Below are 16,672 nucleotides of genomic sequence, written 5' to 3' on the forward strand. Positions count from 1 at the left end.
TTGAAGTGGATTACACAATATGTTTGTTTGTTTTTCTTTTTTTTTATGTGATGATGAATAATATGGAATGAAGAAAAACTGCAATATAGTCTATCACATCTGTATTCCACTAGACAAATATAAGTATTATCTTATATTTTTCTTTTATTTACTTGGGTAACACATTAGCACTGGAGACCTTTCTATGTCTGTATTCATATAATTTTTTATCACTAGATGTGTGTACAATCTGGAATTGGTGAAGGTGAAGGATAATATGTGCAGCCGGGTGAAAATGTTACCCACATTGATTGATATCCAAAGGGTAATTGACCTGTGTTAAGACATCCGCTTTGTGGGCCTTGCCGCACTGCCTGCCAATTTCTCCTCCACCATACAGTTTATTGGTCCTAAAGTAAAATCCTTTATTTTGCTACAATTATGTCTGGTGTCAATTATTTAAGGTCAGTTTTAAGAGAGTAAGAGAGGTTATTTAAGATAAGAACATACACCGCTAAGCATTTTAATGTTGAACAGTAATCAGGTACAGGGTATAGCTGAATTTATTTGTGTGAAACAACAAATTATAAAGGAATATCAACTGGGATAGGTAGTCCCAACGGTCTCTATTAAAATAGCCTCTTAATCGCAGGGATAATTCATCTTGCAAGTACTTATATGTGCATTTAAAGCGACTGCCTTTAGACATGCTTGTCTGAACAGTGTCCTCTACTAATCTCTAGTCACTAGTTAGATGTTAGTGTTGGAGAACTGGAGCCATGAGTAGGAGATGTGGTGGTAACCAAGAGCAATGAAGTAGGTCTATTATAAAATACTGTTGACATCATTAGGAGCTGAAACGTATATATATATTTTATATTTAATTGTGAAGCTGTTGTTTTATATGCAATATGATACTGAGTAGTTGATGTGTGTTGTAGTAGATTGGGTAGTTTGGCATATTTTTGGGAACTGGGACTACGCTTTACATGTTAAGGAACCAAAGATTTATTTAGAAGTTTTTGGGCGCTAGAAAAGATAATTACTTAGGGGTTGGCTTTGCAGTGTAACATTTTGAGAAGGAGGCTTGATATTTTTATCATATGGGGGAAGAGGGATGACTTGGTGTCCATGGCATTGCCAATTGACCATCACAATATTTTTTTCTGGTGGGTCCTTATTATTCTAGTCTAACAATAAACATATAACAAATGTTTTAAATTCAGTTTCACAATCACCATCATCATCATCATCACCATTTATTTATGTAGCGCCACTAATTCCGCAGCGCTGTACAGATAACTCGCTCAGATCAGTCCCTGCCCCATTGGGGCTTACCGTCTAAATTCCCTAACATACACACAGACTAGGGTCAATTTTGGTAGTAGTCAATTAACCTACCAGTATGTTTTTGGAGTGTGGGAGGAAACCGGAGCAATCGGAGGAAACCCATGCAAACATGGGGAGAGCATACAAACTCCTCACAGATAAAGACTCATTTATTGAACTCATGACCCCAGTGCTGTAAGGCAGAAGTGCTAACCACTACGCCACCGTGCTGCCATCAATGCTGAGTGTGTGTTGCAATATACATGAGTTCTTGTATAACACAGCAGTTCACTGCCAAAGACCTTTAAGTGCCAGTTTGGTATCATAAAATTGGATTGCCTACTTTTAGGAGCAGCCTGTGGATTTCTGTAGCAAACTGTCCACCATTAAAAAATGAGCACATGACTATGTGCTACAAGGGTGGACGGGGTAACAAACGTTTTTCAGCATTATTGCATAGACACAATGATGTATCAGACTATACATCCAATCTGCAAAATCAATGTCTCCGTTTGTGGGAAAACATATTTAAATGATCAAGGAAAAGTGGATGCACCTGTCCAGCAGCAGAGTGTCTGTAAATTATTTTAAAATATTTGCAACAGTATAAGAAACCATGGGGGAATAAAATGGACAGCACGGTGGCTAAGTGGTTAACTTCTGCCTCACAGCACTGGGGTCATGAGTTCAATTCCCAACCATGGCCTTATCTGTTTGGAGTTTGTATGTTGTCCCTGTGTTTGCGTGGATTTCCTCCGGGTGCTCCAGTTTCCTCCCACACTCCAAAAACATACTAGTAGGTTAATTGGCTGCTATCAAAATTGACCCTAGTCTCTTTCTCTCTGTGTGTTTGTCTGTGTGTGTATGTTAGGGAATTTAGACTGTAAGCTCCAATGGGGCAGGGATTGATGTGAATTAATTCTCTGTACAGCGCTGCGGAATCAGTGGCGCTATATAAATAAATGGTGATGATGATGATGATGAATACTAGCTGAGAAATTGGGGGTGGACACAGGGTAGAATACAGTAGTTTCTATTGGAAAACAAGTGGAACACTGATATGGGACACAAGTAGAGATTGGCTTAGTGTTACCTAGTGTAGTCATAAGATGTGAGATGCTTTGACCACAAGAATTTATAATGTCTGAGAATATAATTCTCATGCTTTTACAGGAAAATAAATGAACCAGTTTCTTTGTTACTTTCTTCCAATAAACCTGAAATCCGAAATACTGCCATCACCTGCTAAAATATTAATACCAGTCATTTCACAGTCTTCATTTATCTGTGCTTGCAAACGCCTATACATCCCTAGATAAATGCTACAGACAAAATTTAAATAAGGGTAGACACTGTATATATGCTGAATATGTTACCCTCATATCCCCCTTGCATGATCTGCTATTTGTATGGAAAACTTATGTGCATTATTCTCCAGAAACAATAGAGCAGTTAAAATTGTATGCTATTGAAAATGACTGCTAGTTCAGTAGAAAGCTGTATTCAAATATTAGCAGAAGCACTTGGCACTTGCAGTCGATCTGCCTCTCTACTGAAGATGTAATTCCTCTTTTTGCTCTAGCCACTGTATATATCTTTAATTTGTAACACACCGCTGTACCTCTGTGCATTTGCAGCTCATTCATGAAATTTGCGTCATTTTTCAAAAAGACATTTGGATCTGGAAAGCTTAAGCTGACAACTAGCACAAATCTGTCTCAGAGTGATGTATAGCATCTATGATGTGTTTTGAATACTGTCTTGCTCTGCACCCAATGCTCCTCAGTAATTATCTGTAGACATCCTATGTTTGATGGATATGTTTTGAACTGAGGATCCATTTATTTCAATATCATGTTTCGTTATCAGTTCAGTACTTCTGGTAATCGTTTTGAAATGGTTGTTCTTGTGAATAATTTATTGCCATTTTTTAAAATTGGCAACATATTTTGCAGGGAATTCTGATCATCTATCTCAAAGATGTAAATATCCAAAGAAGTGCACTTGTAAAATGTTTTTGGATATATATTCTTTTTAATCTCCCTCCTAAGGAGGGATACTGTAAGCACAAGCATATTTCTCAACAATCTGTTGCACACAACTGGACATATGTAAATGCTATCCCATTTCTAATCATCTTCCTTTACTTGAGTGCAAACCAGGTATCTGCTAAACAGGATTTCAAATACTCAACAAAGATAAATACTGAGTACTGTGTGGTGTCTGTAATGTTTAAAACCTGGGCTTAACTACAAATTTCTGGGCTCCATGACAAAAATGTGATGGGGCCGTCTACGCACCATTGCAAAGTCATAACAACTATGATGTTTATTCCTTGTCCAACCAATACCCAATTGAGGGGATAGGGGCAGCACGGTGGTTAAGTGGTTAGCACTTCTGCCTCACAGCACTGGGATCATGAGTTAAATTCCCAACCATGGCCTTATCTGTGAGGAGTTTGTATGTTCTCCCCGTGTTTGTGTGGGTTTCCTCCAGGTGCTCCGGTTTCCTCAAACACTCCAAAATAAGAAAAAAACATACTGTTTGCGGCTTCTGCAGGAGAAGCTGCGCTGTTGGCCCCCCAGCTCAGTCTGTGAGTGCTGATGCTTTGATCACTGTTTGCTAAAATGGCAATTTTTTTTTTTATTTTTTTTAACCTTTTTTTTTTACACAGTGAAGGTCTATGCTTATGATCACTGCCAGCATGGGTAATTGAGTATATGTGTAAACAGGGCTGGGGGACTCCAGTGCAGACTTTTCTGGGTCCCAAACTCTTGCTATGCATTGGGGCCTACACCACTAATCCTTATCATACGTAATTACTTAGCATATTGGAAAATCCAAACAATTGTTTTTTTCACTGAGTCCTTTTTTTTTTATTAATAAAGTTTTATTGAAATTCTTCTTTATACCTTAATAGTAAGCACCTGTTTAACCCACAGCCATGACACAAAACACTGCTTGTTCTCTCCTATTTGTGCCATCAGGATCATAGAGTTGTTTTGAAAGATCTTCGGTCTGTGCCCAACTAGAGCAGAAAGCATTAGTGTTTTAATTCTGACATTGATACAACATGCATGATGTATCACCATCAGTGATAAAAGCATGACTGAAATGTAACCAAATTTAATTGAAGCTGATTCATTACTGCAGCAGTAATGGACAAATAGATTTTAGTTTCCTGACGGGACTCTTCATTTCCATATGAATGCAAGTAAGGTATTACAAAATACACAGCTGTGAAAAATGATAGCAAACTGGGTAGATATTTAGCAGCAAATGAAAGAAGTTGGCACAAGTATGTATATGGAATACCTGATGTATTTGAGATGTATAGTAAAATAATTAAAAAGGAGCTCCAGCATTTTCCTTAAATACTTTTACTGTTCTTTTAATCTTTCCCTTTTCAATGTGTCTTCAGCTACATAACAGCATCATGGAAAGCATTTAAAATGTCATTTAGTTAGTGCCAGTAATCTAAGCCTGTTAACTTAGCGCTAACAGTGAGTTGAAGCTACTGGCTGTGCAACTGATTGATGTTTAGTCCATGGTGATTTACTAAAGTGGTTTTCAATTCCAAGATGATTTGCAATACTTTGCCAATAGTTCTTCTTCAGTTAAAATTATTCAGAACAGTGGCAAAACTACTATTGGCGCAGTGGCGGATCCAGGGGGGGCCATCGGGGCGATCGCCCCCCCTAGCAGGGGCTTGCTGCCGGCGGCTGCACACTGTGCAGGTCCTTTCAGCAGTGACAGTGTGCTGCCCGGCTGCTCTGATTGTGTTTTAAACACAATCAGAGCAGCGGGGCAGCACACTGTCACTGCCGAGTGGACCTGCACATACTGTGCAACCGCCGGCAGCCTTAGAAATTAGAAAGGGGACGGGGCCTAAATCGCCCCCCCTAAAATCGCCCGGGGTATAGCAATAGTCTGGATCCGCCCCTGCATTGGCGCAGCAAGTGGGATGCACCTGGGCCCATGGAGATAATGAGGCCTGCTGCACAGGGAACAAGCAAGCTGTGGGTCCTGGTTCCCTCCTCCCCGCTTCCCTGCAACGGGGCCCACAGCTCGCTACTTCCGCCTCTGATTCAGAATTCTTGTGTGAATGATTAAAACAAATACAATGTTCAAGACTATATTAAAGGGCATGAAAATTGTTTACAGAATACAATATAAAACTTGTTTAAATTCTTGTTTGCTAATGTAGAATGTGTCATAATAAATAACAATATTGTTGAAAGAAATTTAAGATAATGTTCCCGGTTCTGAAACTTATTTTTATACTGTCCCTTGAACACTGGTGTACTGGGCCATAACAATGACATTTGTAGAGAATTGAAATTCTCAGAAACATTTTGCTCCTCTCTAGGTATAATGTTTCAGCTTTTCCTTTTTATACCCAGACAAGCACTGTAGCAAGGATGTCAGGGATGTGTCAGGAGTTATGTCTCAAATCAGAGGTGAAAATGCGACACATGGTTGGGAGTCTTTTAGGCTGGAGAGGTAGATCCAAATTGCAGACAGGCAGCTGAGTCACATTAGCTGAAGACTGCACACAGGACTGAGGATGGTTCATGCATAGCAGAGTGTCTGGGACCCACAATTGAACACGGATAGCAGAGTGTCAGGACTCAGGATAGCAGGACAGAATAACAATAACTTCTGCTGTGAGACAGCATAAGACACAATGATCTAGCTATGATTGCTGTTAGAACCAGGGATTTTAAAAACCGAAGCATAGATGCAGCTAGTTAATGGCTGGAAGAATGCAGAAGAGTTGATTAACTGCTCCATTGCTGAAACAGCAGGTGTCCCAGATTCATCAGCACTTCTAGTGTCCGCACGAAACAGCAACAACAATTCCATAGTCCACAGAGACCAGGGAGTCAAATTATCAAGCTGTGGGTTTGAAAAAGTAGAGATGTTGTCTATAGCAACTAATCAGATTCTAGCTGTCATTTTGTAGAATGTTTAAATAACTGATAAATAGTATCTGATTGGTTGCTATAGGCAACCTCTCCACTTTTTCAAACCTGCAGCTTGATAAATTTTCCCCCAGGACTCCAAGTCCTGACAAAGGCTAACGTGGAACCAATAATGTGGAGGAGAGTGGTACCTTTAGTAAAGCCCCCCCCCCCATTTATTTGCACAAAAGAGATCACCCTAAAAATGCTAAGGAGTATTACTGTCCTCTGAAATTTAAAGGTTGTAAAACTAAGAGATAGAAGAGGCTGGTAAGATGTACGATGTTCATTAATAGATAGATGAAAACAATTTGAATTAGATGTGAAATATGCTAATATACCACAATAGTAATATAACTCACTGTAGAATACATCAATGTCATCATCATCGTTTATTTATAAGGCACCACATAACTGTGCAGTGCCAGACAGACAGTATACAAGAAAGCTAATTATATTCATGGGAACTAAACAAGGGCATGAAAAGGTTGACAGAAAAGGTGCAGACATAAGACAGAGGGTAGAGAGGTCCCTGCCATGACAGCTTGCAATCTACATAAACCATGCTTTCAGCCAGGAGAGTAACTATACAATTGGCATTACAAGTGAATGAGTCATTGTATTTACAGTACTCTTAATACATCAATTGTTACTTGAAGACTTTTTTCATTTACTATAGGGATCAAAAACAAGAACGCAATCTATAAATTAAATGGAATTAATTTAGGAGAATCTATGATGAAAAAGGATTTGGGAGTGCTCGTAGACAGTAGACTTAGCAAAAGTGCTCAATGTCATGCAGCAGCTGCAAGGGCAAATAAAGTATTGCATGCATAAAAAGGGGCATGGATGCAAGGGAAGACAGTGTAATTTTGCACCAGTGTATAAATCGGTGGGAAAACCTCATCTTGAATATGCAGTACAGTTCTGGGCACCACTCTATAAAAAAAATAATTTGGAACTGGAAAGGGTTCTGAGAAGGGCAACAAAATTGATAAAGGGTATGGAGTCATTAAGTTATGAGGAAAGGTTAGTCAGTTTAGACATGTTTACTTTAGAAAATTGGTGTCTAAGAGGAAATATGATTACTGTGTACAAATACAAAATGGGTCAATACAGAGAACTTTCATGGAAACTTTTTACCCCAAGGACTATACAAAGGACATGCGGTCACCCCCTAAGGTTAGAGGAGAGGAAATTTCACAAACAGTAAAGGGAGGGGTTCTTTACAGTAAGGGCAGTCAACATATGAAATTCACTTCCTGGGAAGGTTTTGATGGCAGATCCAATAGATATGTTTAAGAAAGGGCTAGACAAATTTTTTGCGGAAAAATGTATCCAGGGATATGGCTGTTAATTAAAAGGATAGTAGGATTGTAGGGAATATAGGGTAAAAATAGGACTGCAATATTGGGTCTGGGGGGATTTTCACAATTGAAACAGATAACAGATAACAAATATGTTACTATGTTGTTAATGTTCATGTGAAAGTGACTTGGTAGCATATATGCTATACATCTCTAAACATCGATATCATTGTTATTTCAATTGGTTCTTACAAATGAGCTGTTTGTATTGTATTGTGAAATCCGAAGAATACAATGTTGGGGATCCGAGTGAAACTAAGTCGTGAATCGGTTTTTACCCGCCAAACTCAGATCTCAAAAGGAGGCAAAACATAATTTCAAACTTTTCTTTTTTTGCAAAACTCTTGCAAGTTTTATATTGTTATGTTTTGTATATATAGTCCTCCCTCAATTTATCAAGAGCCATTTTAAAACAGATAACATGTAGGGAGGAGGTTAGCAGCTGTGCTCTGCTCAGAAAATAGCGTTCAGGGTGCACCAGGAACATTGAAAAGCAATAGAATCCTGTCATTAATGTAAAGCAGTTCTGTAGAGAATAGTCAATATAAATAGTTTGCTAATCAATTGCTTATAATCTTAATCTTAAATTGACTTTACACAGATTAGTGGCTACTGGTTGTTGTAAATGCATTGCATATATATAATAGTACTAGACAGTATCTAAAGACTGAGTTAGATAGATATCATTTTGAACTAACTAGTATTTTTATTTATTGGAGAAAAACAGTGTGCTTTTGCTGTCATACTATTAGCAGCAGAATCCAAAAAACAGATTTATTTGTTTCAAAATTAAAGGTTTTTTAGTTAAAGTAATCTGTGAGGCGACTGAAACAATTTTGAAAAAGTTGGGTGTTTGCGTGAGATTCAGCAGCAGTTGTACCCCCCCAGAAAAGGCTACATATCTTTATTTTCTAATCTTTTTCTATTTATCAATACATGCCTATTTTGGAAGTGTCATTCAGTGAAATCTATATTTAAAAAAAGGATGCTTATGAAGGTAAGGATGTAGCTGCACACCCAAATAAATTTTTCAATACCTGTCAATTTTGTAAGTGTCATTCAATGAAATCTATTTTTAAAAAAGGGTGTTTGCGAGGGTCAACACACTGCTGCACACCCCCAAAAAAGCTATATTTTATAATATTTTAATATTTTCTATTTCAATTTAATATTTTGTCCATTTTGAAAGGGTCATTCAGTGAAATCTATATTTAGAAAAAAGTGTTAGTGTGTGAGGGTTTTTTTCTGGGCATTTTCGACATTCAGTGACCGAATGTAGAACATTGAAGCGGCAGCAAAAAATATGTAATCTGCCATGCCACCAACTGAAGCAAGCCCATTCGATAAATTAAACAGCAAAAAATGTAGTGTATGGTGCAAGAGATAAAATTGGTGAAGCGCTATGCATGCACTAAATTTGGAACATTACACAACAGAGTGAAGAGGTATTAACAATCAGAAATCATTAAATGGGCCGAGACATCAGTAGATATTTAGACAAGTAGATACCTAATTGTAAAGAGCTACCTAATTTTGTGATGCTATATAAATAAATGAAGATGCTGAGAGATGAAGGTTGCCTGCACCCATACTACAAAAATTCAAAGATTTGGCACACATTACATTGCCAGAGCATTCATCAGTTGCCAAGAGCATGGCTTTCCTTATCTTACCGTTATATAAATAAATGAGGATGCTGAGAGACAAAGGTGGCCTGCAGCCATCCTAAAAGCCTTGGAAGACTACGCACACAGTACAATACATTGTCAGAGTATACATCGGTAGCCAAGAACAGGGCTTTCCTTGCCTTGTTTTACTTATATGTCTTAATGTTGCCCTTCTGAATCAAACCAGAGAGTTCGTAGATATTTATGGGTAGGGAAGGCTGAAAAATCATTCCCTGGGGGCAACTTTGTTCAACTCTGGGATAAAGGTGACTGCCCGAGACTTGCAATGGAGGTGGCTACCAAGACCCATGTATAAAAATATGGTATGTATATAAATATATTTATGTGTTATAATAGTTAAGTATAAGAAATATGTAAAAGAGACGGTTCAGATAGGCCAATAGTTGCCCTTCCCACACATGTAGGTCTTGACAATGCAATTGAAAGTTCACATTCTAAGAAATGAAGAGGACAGGTTTTGGCCCTGGCAAAAAAATACATGTATAGATGGAGATTTGATGGCTGATGATTTATGGAATGTGATGGAGTTAGAGAACCATAAAGTAAATCATTTTTAAAATGAAATTGGAGAAAGCAAATGTCCTGATGGAAGATTTCCAAAATCTGTGGACAACTATAGACAGAGGCATTTAAAGATAATGTTAAATGGTGTAATTCAAGATGGCATTGTCCTTGGAGTGAGGTAGATCTGTGTCGTAAGGCTGCCCTTCTGAATCAAACCAGGGGGACTCGTATATATTTATGGGGAAGGATGGATGAACAATCATTTCTGCTGTGACATGCAGATGGTGGGAATATGGCATAAACAAGATAAATCCATTGATCCATCATGCAGACTGTCAATAGTGCAGGCATATGCTGGTGGTGTAATGGCAATTGAGCCACATCCCAGCCGATACTCCCTTACACTATATATATATGAGGATCTGGAACTATTAGGGTGGCAGAGTATCAAGGCCCACGTATGCTCCAGTGCTCCTGTTTGCTTCATAGCATCATGACTGACCTTCCGACTCCTGACCTGGCTATTCCTGACCTTTCTTTTGGATTCTCCTTTTGCATATACTGATCTGCTGGCTTGACTTGCGGCTTCCTGAATCCGCTATTGCCTAACCTTTTGGTACCTATTTGCTAACACGGCCTAATCCTGGATTGCACAACCACGTTGGTTCACTCTGTTTCGCTGGTGGCTAACTAGGAGGGCCGCGACCTGCGTGTCTTCTGCAGTAAACTCCATAATCCCTTGTGGGGGTCCCTGGCGAAGACCAGAGGGGCGTTTAGACTCTGCGCCTCCTAGCTTAACAAGTGCAAATATCAGCAAGTAGGCCTCAGTTTCTGTAAACCCATGACAAGTGCATACTAAGTGTACATATTCTGGCCACTTTAATGCACTAATTATAAAATGCTGATTGACAGTTGAACACAAGAGAAATCTAGCAAATTATACTAGTAGGTTACCTGTCTGTAGATTCACTTACCCTCTCTTAGGGACTATTTAATTACTTTGGAATATAATGAGGCCCCAAATAAATAGCAGGTAAACAAGAGACCTGGTTTGTATAAGTGTGGAAATTATGAGAAATGCCAAAATAAATTACATTAAAAATAGGTGACATATCCAATGACAGGCAAGAAAAAAAAAGGTAATTATGATAGCGGTATGGCAATTTATTTATAGTGACTACGCATGTAATATTCCCGATTACATGTTCCTGAGCACATTATTATGTTGGCTGCATTACAGGATATTGCAATGTCCGGATAGGTTAACACATGATAAAATGGGTTAAGATGATTACAGTTCTGTAGCTAATCTTTTTAAAGCTTTTCATTTAAGTTCAAATGTGGTTCTTACAGTCATAGGAGTAGAACATAAAAAATAAAAGAAGTAGAAAATCCAGATGCGAAAAGCTCTGTCAGAATATGGTTTGAATCATGTATTAGACTATAGTGTTCATGTTGAACTATTGCTTTAACATGTGGCTTTAGCATAATATATTTGCCTAATAATACACATGGGGAATGATTTAGAGTAAGGTGCAACTTTTACAGAAGCATATAATTTTGCAGCCCTACAAACTATGTTGTACAGCAAGAGTCCAAATGCACATTTCATCATCACCATTTATTTATATAGCGCCACTAATTCCACAGCGCTGTACAGAGAACTCACTCACATCAGTCCCTGTCCCATTGGGGCTTACAGTCTAAATTCCCTAACATACACACACACACTAGCAGTGGCGGGCTGGCCCGGGGGGCATCGGCCCCCAGGGCCGCTCGGTCAGGCCGCTATTAGGACCGGGGGTAGGCCGACCGGCCGCCCCCGGCTGCAAAATACAATACTTTCCCCCGCGGCCGCATCTGATGACATCAGATGCAGCCGCGTCAGCGCACAGGTGGCAGCATCACACGACAGGGGATGCGGCCGCGTCATCAATGACGCGGCCGCATCCCTTTTCATGAGACGCGGCCACCTGTGTGCCCCCCGGCCACGCCTCTCCCAGCCCGCGTCTGCACACTAGGGTGAATATGATAGCAGTCAATTAATCTACTAGTATGTTTCTTGAGTGTGGGAGGAAACCGGGGCACCCAGAGGAAACCCACGCAAACACAGGGAGAACATACAAACTCCACACAGATAAGGCCATGGTTGGGAACTGAACTCATGACCCCAGCACTGTGAGGTAGAAGTGCTAACCACTTAGTCACCGTGATGTACATTGTTTTGCATGCAAGTCAAATACTGCATGATCTTACATGCTGCACTCATATACTGGCCAGCTGTTTTTTACACTGCATTTTAGAGTTGGGCTAGGCTACACGACCCACACAACTCTAAATTATAATGTGCATTTTACATACTGCCGCCGACCCCCCCCCCCAAAGCACTTGCATTTGCTGCTAACTCTGAATCAAACTTGCCGACATTTCATTTTTGTTTACCTCTGGGAAATCCCAGATTTTCTCTCTAATTTACTCTCCGCCCATCACTTTTAAAGACTACTCCTTCGCAATCTCCTATGACATCAGGTGGGTGTACACATCCCCAGTTCAACTTTTGACCATAGAGGAATCAATTTAGTTACATGATACAGACTCAGCTGAGCACTATAATAATGATCTTGATATATTCAATGAACTTGATTTAATGTTACTTTTGTTACATTTTTAATATTCTCTTCAATAAACATTAATTCCAAATCCCAGGGAATAAGAATAAACAGAATTGTATAAAATATGCAACATAATAGAGGTAATGCAGTGCACTTCATCAATGATGAAAAATATGCACACTTTCAGGGACAAAAAAAATGCACAACAAGTCTTTAAAACCTGAGACTGTCCCTGGAAATTTGGGTCAGTTGGCAGCTATGGTAATTTATCAAAATCTATACATAACACAGCTGTTTGCTGATGGAATTTTGCTGCTTCAGTTATTTACAGCACAATTTGCTTCTTCTGTTTCCTTTGCTTGAAGCTCTTCCCTAATGGGTGTTGTATTCAGTTTTGTGCTTAAAAAAATAAAGATGCCTCCTGCTAGCAAAGCATTATGCAGGAGAAAAAAAAAACTTTTTCTTTATCTTTTAATCATACAATAAGAATACAGCATTTATGTGGATATTTTACGCAGAATGGTGTGATTTTATGTGGGTCAACAACCCCTTTGTGCTGCAAGTCTACTTTTAGCTACTATCCACTAGTATCATACATTAGTACTGAAAAACAAAAGAGAAAATTACAAGTGGGAGGTATAAATTAGTTTCATGTAGAGCGTGCCAACACAGGTGCTTCTATGTGCAGCGAAGTATAACATAAGAGAGAGAGGTGCAGGTCAGCACTTGTAGGAGTGTATCACTGGTTTCCACTGCTCAGTAAACAAAATGCTGCAGAGATTTGGATCTTTTCAGGTAAACAGAGTTTTGCTGCACTATACAGGGGCTGACCATTGTATTGCAATCTAGTAAGAGGTCAACTGTTGATCATTGTGGACCTGATTCATTAAGGAGCTAAAATACTGATCTGTGCGGTATTTTGCGCAAAAATTGCTTTGTGCATGTTCAGAACCGGACCAGACTTCAGTGGACGCAGCAATTTCCAATTTACCTTTGACCGCAAAGAGCACTTACTACTGCTTACGATTTCATGAGCAGAACAGGGAAGGGGTGCATGCACGACATAAGTGCATTTTAATTAAAAAACGTGCAATACAACAGTCCAACATAGTGGTCCAGTGTGTGACACATCCAGAGCATGGATTGCCAAGCTACAGAGTTGGTGTTCCTATCTCTAAACCACCCTTCACACCCCTCCTTCTCCATTTACGCACTAGAAAAAATACTTTGCGTCCACCAGGAAGCCAAGCAACATCCCTGTAAATGCACCATTTCCACTTGTTAAATGGAATTTTATTATAATTATATTTTTAATAAGTGGATGTAACATGAGGTGCACGAGTGTCCCCAGTCGACAATTAATTTTTAACTGTACGATCTGCCCAGCTCTTTTCATCAGAAAAAAGCTAAATGCTGCTCCCCTGCAGATGCTGTAATTTTCATATGCAAACCTCATACTTGTTTTACAATCATCAACATCATCAACATTTATTTATATAGCGCCAGCAAATTCCGTCGCGCTTTACAATTGAGCAAATTCATGTAAAAAGGGCACATGACCCCACAAAACATTATTTGCATTGCAGGTCTACAGTTATACACTTTCAGAAATAATACTTAATACTCAGTAGAGGATTATGTGTGGCAGTGTTCTTTTCTTGGCATGTTTGCATCCAGGTCTATGACCAAACCCAGACAAGGCCAGTTGTGTGGGAACAAATAATTTCATATCACTATTCAAGCTGTACAGGCAACTTTCTCTGTTGAAAAACCACTGTTTGGTGCAGGCAAACCCACCTTCATGAGCAGAGCAACACGAAGCAAGACATATCTCCCAACTGTCTCAGCAGTGGAGACAAAGTCCTCACAGTTCGGGACAATACCCCAAAATCGGAAATGTCGCACCAAAGTTGGGGGGTTGGTTGGGCTGACCTCTCCTACCAATTCTAACAGCTTTGACTATCTACTGCTGCTTGTGTCTAAAGTTAATTTGGTGCTGGAATGTTGGAGCCCTGTTTAGGAAAGACATAGGTATTATTCAGCTCTTGGAAAGTTGAACAGTGCGTAAACACACACTGCCTCATTCCCCCACAACTAGACTCAACATTACATCAATAACACACATTCCTCCAGCCAGCCTTTAAATTATAACAGACATGTTAATAAGAATAGCACAATCTTCTTACAGGCCTCCTGCAAAAAACAATCTAAGATCAGACCACCTTTAAGTCAGTTAGATGCATCTAAATGACAATATGTAATCAAAAGCCATGTACGCACAACATTATACTTACATATTTAATTGTGCATTTAAAAGAAAAAAATGCCACCAATGTTTTCCCTTTAAGGATTAGAAAACACGAGTCAATCTCACTCCGCACTCAGCTTAAAGGCAGACTCTATTCAGTTATTGATGTCTGATCTGGAAAGTCACTGCAACTGATGCTGTTGGAAGATCAACTCTATTGAATGACACAGACCACACAGAGCTAGCATCGATTTTTAGGGGGTCTGGTCATTCTTTATTGTCCATTGATCGTCTTCCTTTAAGCGTAACACTTTACATTTGTCAGTGGTTATCACAGTTAAGTAAAGAACCACCTTACTCCAACAGAGACTGATCAAATCTTAGCCTTGCCAAATGGTTTAACACTTTCATTACCCAGATCCCAACAGTGTGTCACAATCGTTAACACATTATACAAGTTAATGTAGTCCTGTTATTAACAGAGGAATTTCAATTAAAACTTAATTTCCCTGGTGATTCCTTTGCAAGCTTTACTAGCCAGTAAACAAGCTGGACATATAATGAAACAGATTGTATCTGGTCTGTTAATATCTGGAGCCCAAACTCCATTGATTCAAACTTATGGAATCTTTCTTCCTATGGCTGCTGTTCAAGCATAATTATGGCCGCACTTCACATGATGTGTCCCTGCAAACTGCATGACTTTCTGTTTTTTCTCAATTTCCCAGGAGTTCCAATTAACGGGTGAATCCATTTAGTTGATTTCTGTTTATTAAATACTGTGACAATTCAGCAGCCACAGCATTTAAGTACATAGTGTCATTATGAAATAAATGTCACAGACTTCTAAAGTTGCTTTTGTACACAATATTCTCTTTTTTCTGTTTGTCTGAATATGAGGCTCATTACAACTTACACTTCTCAATTCAGAGCAAGATTCTAATTCTAACAATATATTTCAAACTCTTCACTGTTTATGTAATGTCTCCTTGACAAATAGTGCAAACTATTAAATAATATATCTGCTATATTAATCTTTAAAACCTAATTACCTACAAGACTTACTACTTCTTGCACACAAAGAAACTTAACTGGCTGTAATTGTTTTCTAGTTACAGCTAATGTCTTCTCTATGCAAATGCTCCCCTGCACTAATAGTAGTTAAGCTTAGGCATCAGTCAACCAATCACTATGCAAGGGGCAGAACTGAATTCACACGGCACTTATCTCTCTATGGTTATCCCTGCAAAAGAGAGACACCTTGATTAAAGCTGTGACCTGTTGCATTAAGAATATATCAGCTATGACTAGAGAACAGTTATGGCCACGTAAGTCACTATTAGTGTAGATTAGTCGTTATGTTTTATGCTTAAATAATATATAAAGCTTAATAGCATTTACATATGCTTTACACCAGTCCTTTAAATTAGTCTATAGGGTATATTTGCTAAATTGCGGGTTTGAAAAAGTGGAGATGTTGCCTTTAGCAACCAATTAGATGCTAGCTATCATTATGTAGAATGTACTAAATAAATGGTAACTAGAATCTGATTGGTTGCTATAGGCAACATCTCCGCTTTTTCAAACCTGCAGTTTAGTAAATATACCCCTATGTCTTTGTTCAGATATTCACAAACAAAACATTAAACATAGGTAATAGATGCATATTGAAGTACATGGCTAAGGTAAATAATATTTTAGGAAATAACGAAGTTATGAATTTAGGTTGAATGTAGATAAAATTAGAAAGATATTTAGACTGCAGTCAATAAGGCCAAGCAGAACATTTTGTAAAGCATGAGATAGGTCTCTATCCCTGTACCACATTTTTATTTTGCTTATTTCCTCACTAATACTAAAAATATAAGCACATTAACTGTTATTAAAAAGATGACCACCAATAGAGGTCCTTCACTAGTAAACCCCTCCAGAAGTCAGAATAACTGGGGTCTGAATGTGTAATACCTGCTGTTTGAAATAT

The sequence above is a fragment of the Mixophyes fleayi genome, chromosome 10 (genome assembly GCF_038048845.1).
Source record: "Mixophyes fleayi isolate aMixFle1 chromosome 10, aMixFle1.hap1, whole genome shotgun sequence".
NCBI classification, from domain to species: Eukaryota; Metazoa; Chordata; class Amphibia; order Anura; family Limnodynastidae; genus Mixophyes; species Mixophyes fleayi.